The following is an 8,944-nucleotide window of genomic DNA, read 5'->3' on the forward strand; positions in this document are numbered from 1 at the left end:
GCGTGCCGCACTCTGTGGCCCAGAGGTCAAAGTCAAGGAGAGGGCAGATGGAAGAACTAAAGGAAATGAATGCTTCTACCCACCCTCCCCCACCCCAGCAATCTTTCTCGGCTCTGGAAAGACTATGTAGAAAGAAAGACAGTGTTTTATTTCTTCCTGACTAATCTCTTAATTTCATTAAACTGAATCAAATTATCCAGGACACAGAAAAGAGCTTAATAAAAAAATCAGATACTATTTCTTTTTCTTCTCATTGATATATGCCACCAGAAGTCTCTGGGCAGTTCTCTTAGGAATTTCAGATCCACAGTCATTTTGAAACAGGAGGCCCACACTTAGTGCTCCGCGAAACTCACCTCCACTTTGATATTTCTGGATTCCAGTATTTACCTCTTAAAGACGAGACGAAACAAAATGCTCCCCCCCCTGAATAAAAGCAACGCATACTCTGGAATAGAGTGAAAGTAACAAAAATAATCCATAATCCTGGCCTGGCTGGGCCAGAGCAGTCCAAAATGGCCGACTTCGAGGATCAGACGTTGGATGTGGAGAAGGTACTCATAGCTGCTAAATTCATCACTCATGCACCACCAGGGGAATTTAATGAAGTGTTCAACGATATCCGGCTACTACCTAATAATGACAATCTCCTCAGGGAAGGGGCAGCGCATGCATTTGCTCGGTATAACATGGATCAGTTCACAAATGTGAAGATAGAAGGGTATGAAGATCAGGTCTTAATTACAGAACATGGTGAGCTGGGTAATAGCAGATTTTTAGACCCGAGAACCAAAATTTCCTTTAAGCTCGATCATTTACAGAAAGAAGCAAGTGACCTCCCAGCCAGAGGACACGGACGGAGGTCTGCAGTCTTGGAGAGAACCCTCTGACGGTGCTTTCAGGGCCTAAGTGAAAGATCGTTACCCCAACGGCTTCCGTACTGCTTGTGCTAAAACTATAGATGGGCAACAGACCATTATTGCCTGTATTGAAAGCCACCAGTTGCAGCCTAAAAACTTCCGGAATGGTCGTTGGAGATCAGAGCGGAAGTTCACCACCACACCACCTACAGCCCAGGTGGTCGGAGTACTTAAGATTCAGGTTCACTGTGACCAAGATGGCAATGTTCAGTCGGTTAGTCAGGAAGATGTACAGGATGCAGGAACTGTTTCGAATGCAGTCCGAACTGCCAAGGGGTTTCTTCACATCACAGAGCATGCAGAAAATGAACGTCAGACAGCAATTAGTGAAAACTATCAAAACAACATCAGACGCCGCATTCAAGGCCTTGAGCCGGCTACCCGCACCGAAATCGACTGGAACGAGATCCTTAGCTACAGGACTGGCAAAGAAATGCAGAATGCTTAAAGGCTGAATGTAGGATTCTTCAGTCTGTGGAAAGAAAGGATTCAACATGCAGTCCTAGGATAATAAGTGATTTATAAAAGAGAATGATATTTTGCTAGGGTTTTCAAAGTTAACAGGTTTTCTAGCTTCCTGGAATACTGTTGAACGTTATAGCATCATCTTGATTCTTTTGTGTTCTCTGCCTTGTAATTTTCAGTTTTCACTATACCCACTTGTACTTGTTTTTTTTTTAATTCTGTCACGTTTAACAATGGAGAGAGAGAGAGCTATACTGGAGTCATTTTACTGTTTAGAAAATTTTCCTAGCCATGAAGCCCTGTTATTGAAGTCGACAGTTAACAAGCTCGCTACTTTTCTACCCCTATCCTTCAAAGCAATTCCGGTACTTTAGTGCTTTCTCCTGATCCACCAACAGCTAAAGAGGTTATGCTACAGGGGCTCCTGAGTGGCTCAGTCGGTTGAGAGTCCGACTTCAGCTCAGGTCACGATCTCGCAGTTTGTGAGTTCAAGCCCCGAGTGCTCTGTGCTGATGGCTCACAGCCTGGAGCCTGCTTTGGATTCTGTGTCTCCCTGTCTCTCTGCCCCTCCCACGCTCATTCTCTGTCTCTCTCTGTCTCTCAACAATAAACATTAAAAAAAAAATTTTTTTTAAAGGCTATGCTACAATGGAAGACACATTCATCCTTCTCCCTCTGACTGCTTTGATCATCATTTACAGCATCTCATAACTACTTTTCAATAGTTTGGATTGGGCTTTTCAGGTCCTTTTGTGGGGGCAGAGGAAGTTTTCTGGAAATTCCATTATAGCCAGCTTCTCTGGAGAAGTTGTTTTAAATCCAAGGACTTGAACCACATTCCCTGCGCGTGAACGTGTTTGCTTTTTTCTCTTCCCTCATTGTCTCCTTCCCACCTGGTACCATCATAGTTATAGACATCTGCATTTTTAGAAGAGTTTTACCCATTTATTATTATTATTATTATTATTTTATTATTCAAGAGCTGCTGACATACTAGGGATGTAGTACAGTATAAAACTTGAAAAATGCAGATGTTGAAGCGCTGACAGTATCTTGTGCTTTAATACTTTGTGGCGGGATTGTACTACAGGCAGATGCTTCAAACAACTACGTAAATCACAAAAACCAAAAACAAAGCCAAGTGAAAAGGATACGCTCCAGGCTTTCTCTTGTAACCTGTTATTTAAGGGAATACAAGTGATTTGTTCTAAAGAGGATGTAAAACTTGTTCCAAGTTACTCTTCCTCCTTCCTGCCCTGCCAAGAACTTAAATGTAACTGTGATACAGCAACCCTTCCCGGGTATATTGGCAGGTGTATGTGTGATCTCAGAATACACAGGTGACATAGATATGCTATGACAGCTGGTCATGGTGGATTCATTTACATTGTTTACACTTCTATGACCCGGCCTTAAGGGAAGCTGAGTTTTTTAAAAAAACAAGCAGTGGCTTACCTACTTATCCAAATACATGTCAAAAAAGAAGGGTGTTTGTGTTTCAGCTTTGTTTTTGCTCAGTAATACAGTCAAACAAGTTTGTTTCCAAGGGACCTGGTGAGCTGTGTAAGCATTTTTGTTTATTTCAAATAAACTATGTTTGTATATTGAAAAAAACCTGTAATCCTATAACTTAGAGATGACCACTATTCACAAACCAATGTACATGTGTGTGTGTGTGTGTGTGTCTAGAAAGAATCTATCACTCACCCCTGTCTCCCAAGCACTGAGAACCTATTGAGCTCAATCCCTGTTGTGCAGAAGTTATCCAATAAATCGAACTAAATATTCCTGCAGAAATGATCGTAAAATTATACACGTTCAATTTTATATCATACTCCCTTTGTATGACACCTTGAGAATAAGCAAATCTATAGAATCAGGAAGTAGATTAGTGGTTGCTGGGCTCTGAGTTGGGGGAAGGTTAGAGCAGTGACTGTTAACAGGCATATGATTTCTCTGGGAGATAATAAAAATGTTATCGAATCAGATAGCGGTGATGGTTGTACACTTCAAATGGGGGGATTCTATGGTGTGCGCACAACATCGCCTTAAAAACATTACAAAAAACACATCGTAATGGCAATGACCTGTATTTGTAGTAAGTTTAAACTTTCAAAGTCCCTTCCTTTTCGTATATAATTTTAATCTCATTATAATCTTATGAAGGACACGGGGCAAGTTTATCTAATCTCCTTAACAGGAGGTGGGATTGAGACCCAGAGGGACTGACTCAGTGATTTTGCCAACATCACACAGCAAATTAGAAATAGAGCCCAATTAGATGTAGAATAAAAATATGGCAGTTCCCGTCCAGTGAACTTCTATTGTCCAATGTCATAGTAATGAGTCATAATCAATATCCGGCTAATCATTTTTATCTCTTTTATATAACATTGTTATTAAATGATGACTCATTTCTTAGGTGTTTGCTGCTGGCCAGGTGGCTTCATTCAGTATTGACTAGTCATTATACGAATCTCGTGAAGTAGGTAACAGCTCCATTTCATGGCTTTTAGAAATTAGCTTACTGGGGGTGCCTGGGTGGCTCGGTCGGTTGAGCGTCCAACTTCGGCTCAGGTCATAATTTCACAGCTGGTGAGTTCGAGCCCCAGGTTGGGCTCTGTGCTGATGGCTCGGAGCCTGGAGCCTGCTTCGGATTCTGTGTCTCCCTCTCTCTCTGCCCCTCCCCGACTTGCACTCTCTCTCTCTCCCTCTCTCCCCCTCTCAAAAATGAATAAATATTACAAAAAAAAAAAAAAGAAAGAAATTAGCATACTTGTCCAAGGTGCCTCACAGAGGACATTTGACAATGTCCGGGAATATCTTTGGTTATCACAGCTGGGGGTGTGCTACTTGTATCTAGTGGATGGGCCAGAATTAAAAAAAAAAAAAAATGTTTTTTAAATGTTTATTTATTTTTGAGAGACAGAGAGAGACAGAGAATGAGCAGGGGAGGAACAGAGAGAGAGATACAGAATCTGAAGCAGGGCTCCAGGCTCTGAGCCGTCAGCACAGAGCCCGACGTGGGGCTTAACCCACGAACCATGAGATCGTGACCTGAGCCAAAGTCGTTTGCTTAACCGACTGAGCCACCTGGGTGGCTCTTCTTTTTTCTTTTTTCTTTTTTTCCTAATGTTTATTTATTTTTGAGAGACAGAGACAGAGAATGAGCAGGGGAGGCACAGAGAGAGAGGGAGATACAGAATGGATGGGCCGGAATTTTTATGCTAAACTTCCTGCAGTGTATAGGACAGCCCCCCACAACATAGAATTATCCAGCCCCAAACATCAACAGAGCTGAGACCGAGATACCCTGCTTGAAATGATACAATGGCATAATATATGTGAAAACACTGTATAAATACAAACTACTCTGTTTGTTGTTTTACTCTCTAGTATGATAGTAATTCCCGGGAACATTCGCCAACACCAGGCCCTCACCTGGTGATTGCTGGATAGAGCGGTGCCTGCTAAAACGTTTTGGCGAACATTACCTGATCAAAAAAAGTCAGTCACAAGAAGACAGAGACTGCGAGATATCACTTAAATGCGGTATCTAAAGTAGTCACATTCATAGAAACAAAAAGCAGAATGTGGTTACCAGAGGCGGTGGGGGGGGGGGGCGATTTGGAAAGTGTTCCGTGGGTACAGAGTTTCAGTTACGTAAGATGAAAGTTCTAGACCTTTGTTGCACAATAGATGTATGGTTCACGCTCTGTACTGTGCGCTTAAAGGTGGTGAAGAAAGGAAGTTTTATGTTGTGTGTTTTTATATCGCAAAGGAAAATGATTTGGCGAGTCGTCAACGTCAGTGACTAGGGACAGAATTTGAATCTTACAGGTTTCGGACCTCAGTACTAGGGGTTAGAAAACGATTCTGTGTCAGATTTTCCCGGGGCAGTAGGCACACCTGTTCCAGCCAATCAGACAGAAATGCAAGCATTTGTCAGCCGTGGAAGGACGGAGTGCTGGTGACGGAGGGAAGAGGGGTGAAAAGATCCGCAGTGGGACCTCATGGTGGAGACATCAAACGTATGCTTGGAAGTGGGCTCGTGTGCTGGGTTCGTTCTTGTTTTTACCAGAAATATTCTACTGACAAGATTGGGCACCTGGGTGGCTCGGTCGGTTGAGTGCCGGACTTCGGCTCGGGTCATGATCTCGCAGTTCGTTGATTCAAGCCCCATGTCGGGCTCTGTGCTGACAGCTCGGAGCCTGGAGCCTGTTTCAGATTCCGTGTCTCCCTCTCTCTGACCCTCCCCTGTCCATGCTCTGTCTCTCTCTGTCTCAAAAATAAATAAACGTTAAAAAAAAAAATTAAAAAAAAAAATAAAAGCACAAATGTTACCTTTGGCTTGGGTTCTGAAGATAGAAACTGAATATAAGAACAAATCTTATGAAGATCATCTCAGCCCTTGTTCAATTGTCTTTCCGTTGGGGGGTGAGCTGGGATAGGCAAGCGCTTGTGAAATGTTGTTTTCTGAAGTCTTCTCTGTCGGACAGAGGAAGGAAACACTTTGGAAAGTGGCTGACTGCATTGGCCAGCTGGTACTCTTGGGGCCGGCATTCGATAGCCCTGTGAATTGAGGCAGGTCCCTTTCTTTCTCAGGACGGCACCTTGCTTTCCCGTGTAAAGCGGCAGCATGGGATAAGATGACCCTGCCTTCCTTCTTATTCTCTTCTGTAGCCGTTTAACTTTCCTAGAAAGGACTAGAATTGAAAATGTAATAGTCAAACGACACGAAAATAATTACGACCAAACTTGAATTTCGAGGCGAGCGGGCCTAGGACGTTAGGGGAAGACTGCATGTTTAAGGCATCTCTAATTCCGAACATGATAACATAAGTGATGGTGCATGACCCCAGACTTCATCTTCCTGCTTTCGTATTCCCTCCTGACTTCCCTTCCTGCCAGCACACTATGAAGGATGCCCGATAGCACCCCACACCCCAGAGCTCGCTTGCTTTTCTTCCAGCTAAGCCAAACTGCCACTCGTCCCATTTTCTCAGACCCTCTGTTGAGTGGCATTGGTTGCTAATGGCTTAATGAGATGGAGAAAGGGAAGCTGTGTCACCCTTCTTGGCGAAATCACTTAAATCATGGGCTTCCTAATGAGACCTCTTCAATAGCATTCTGGACCCCTTGGCTGGCTGGTGGGACTGAGACCTTGAGGGAGACACGCTTTCCAGAGCCCCGCTGATGCCCCATTGAGCACTGTTCCTATGTCTTTGAAGACATGTTCTTTCCTCCAAGTTATGCCCACTCTAAGGGGGAACGCAATGCTATAATGGCCTGAATATTCTTTTGTCCTCTCATTCACGAGATTTTCAACAACGGAGAGGAAAGGAAAGACATGTCAAGCTACATGGTACAGGGCCATTGTGTGGCAACACCACATCTTGTCGATGTCTGTGAACGACAGAGTCAGGCAGAGTGCTGTCCTATGAATTTCCCATTCCCTAGGGGTGCTGGGAGACTTTAAAAGTGACCATATGCAGATAATAATAACCAGTAGTTGGAGAATATTTTCCATGTGTCAGAGTCTGCACAAAGTGCATGCCACTTATGAACTCATTAACTCACAAAAAACCCCTACTGGTATCGTCTTTATTTTACAGAGGCTAAAACTGAAACAGAAAGGTAAAGCAGCTTGCTCAAGGTCACCCAGCGAGGAACCAGCACAGCCACATAAGCCTCTCTTGAAAACCCGTGCCCTGCTATTAAATATGATGTTATTCTAGCATTCACAAGGAAAAAGAGTAAAGCAAGGGAAGTAATCCAAAAGTTGTAAAATTGTACGAAGTCCACAACAATCATCTTGACGTGAAAAAAATACGACTTCTAGAGACGTCAGTAATTAACAGGGGAGGGATCAGCAAACTTTTTCTGGTCAAAAGCCAGAGAGTAAGTGTCTTAGGCATTGGTGGTCAGATGGCTTGTGTTACAACCAGTCAACTCTGCGCTTGCAACGGGAAGGCAGCCAGAGCCGATTTGTGAACAAACGAGTATGTATGAGTTCCAATAAAACTCTGCTGATGGACCCTAAAAGGTGAACTTCCCATCATGTCCATCCATCACAAAGCAGTTTTTTCTTCAGATTTTCTTGCAACAGCTTAAGAATGTAAAACCATTCTTAGCTCACGGGCTGTAAAAAAGCACATGGAAGCCTGCATTGAGGCCCCGTCCCCACCCCCTGCCATAGTCTGTGTAGAGGGAAAAGGAGACACCAGACTTAATTCAATGATGAGTGTCTACTATAAGGTAGGTGCTGAAAATACAGTGATCGGTAGACAGAAGGACCTTCCATGGGCTAATGGTGGAGCAAACAAGCAATTAGAAGGATACAAAGTCCTATACGGAAGGTGGAAGTTCTTCTAACCCAGACTGGGGAGAATAGGGAAGGGACACCAGGGAAGTAGAGCCCCACGGGGACCTGATGGGTGGGTAGGACTCAACAGGAAAAGGTAGGGGAAGAGAATATTCCTGGAAGAAGACCCATGTAGTCAGAAGAGTTAGACTTGAGAATCGATGCTACCATTAACTCATTATTGGCTACCAGGCAAGTCAATGTACATGTGGGCTTCCATTGGTGCCTACTGGTGTGCCAAATGGGTATAATGTCGATGCTTACCTCACCAGTTGTCAGTGAGAAAATGGAGACCAGAGTGTGAAAGAATATTAGCTACAGTTCATTGTCAGTGTTCCCCGTGAATTGAATGAGTTGGTCTGAATAATCTGCAACACTCCCTCCAGTCCGGAAGTTCTATGAATTCCTGATTTTTATTTCTTATTTTTATTTATTTTTTTAGTGTTTATTTATTTGAGAGAGAGAGAGCGCGCGAGAGAGAGCGCATGAGTGGGGGAGGGGCCGAGAAAGAGGGAAACAGAATCTGAAGCGGGCTCCAGGCTCTGAACTGACAACACAGAGCCCGTTGTGGGGCTCAGACTCACGAACCGTGAGATCATGACCTGAGCTGAAGTCGGATGCATCCAGGTAACCCCTTGATGTTTATTTATTTATTTAAAAAAAAATTTTTTTTAATGTTTATTCATTTTTGAGAGAGAGACAGAGCAGAGACAGAGCATGAGCGGGGGAAGGGCAGAGAGAGAGGGAGACACAGAATGTGAAGCAGGCTCCAGGCTCCAAACTGTCAGCACAGAGCCTGAGGTGGGGCTCGAACTCACGGACCACGAGATCATGACCTGAGCCGAAGTAAGACCGACTGAGCCACCCAGGCACCCCCTCCTTGATATTTATTTTTAAATAAAGATAAACGCTGCTATTGAGCAATTCTGGATGCCGTCAATGTTAATGTCAATAGTGACCTGCCTTACCACAGCTGAAACTGCCCAAAGTTGAAGAAATATACTGTCCCTTGTATTCAGAGATGACATCAGTGATTGTGATGGTGGCCCTCTCTGGAGTAAAAGGGCTGCAAGATGGAGAAACGACCCCCCACATGGGAAGACCCCCTGGAATGGGCAGCTGTGACAGATTCGTCAGGGTCTTCACTGGAGGTTGACCTGGACGAAGGTAGTCAACACTGCCCCGCTCTTGCTCT

The 8,944-nt window shown here is 44.0% G+C and overlaps 1 pseudogene; it reads left to right on the forward strand.

Moving 5' to 3' along the window:
* Positions 1–515: 515 nt before the first annotated feature.
* LOC124529403 (F-actin-capping protein subunit alpha-1-like) lies at positions 516–1,368 on the forward strand (annotated as a pseudogene).
* The last annotated feature ends 7,576 nt before the right edge of the window (positions 1,369–8,944 follow it).

This window comes from Lynx rufus, unplaced genomic scaffold, assembly GCF_022079265.1.
Source record: "Lynx rufus isolate CCGP_SWC_20201006 ecotype Redwood Valley unplaced genomic scaffold, mLynRuf1.p SCAF_6, whole genome shotgun sequence".
In the NCBI taxonomy this organism is placed as follows: Eukaryota; Metazoa; Chordata; class Mammalia; order Carnivora; family Felidae; genus Lynx; species Lynx rufus.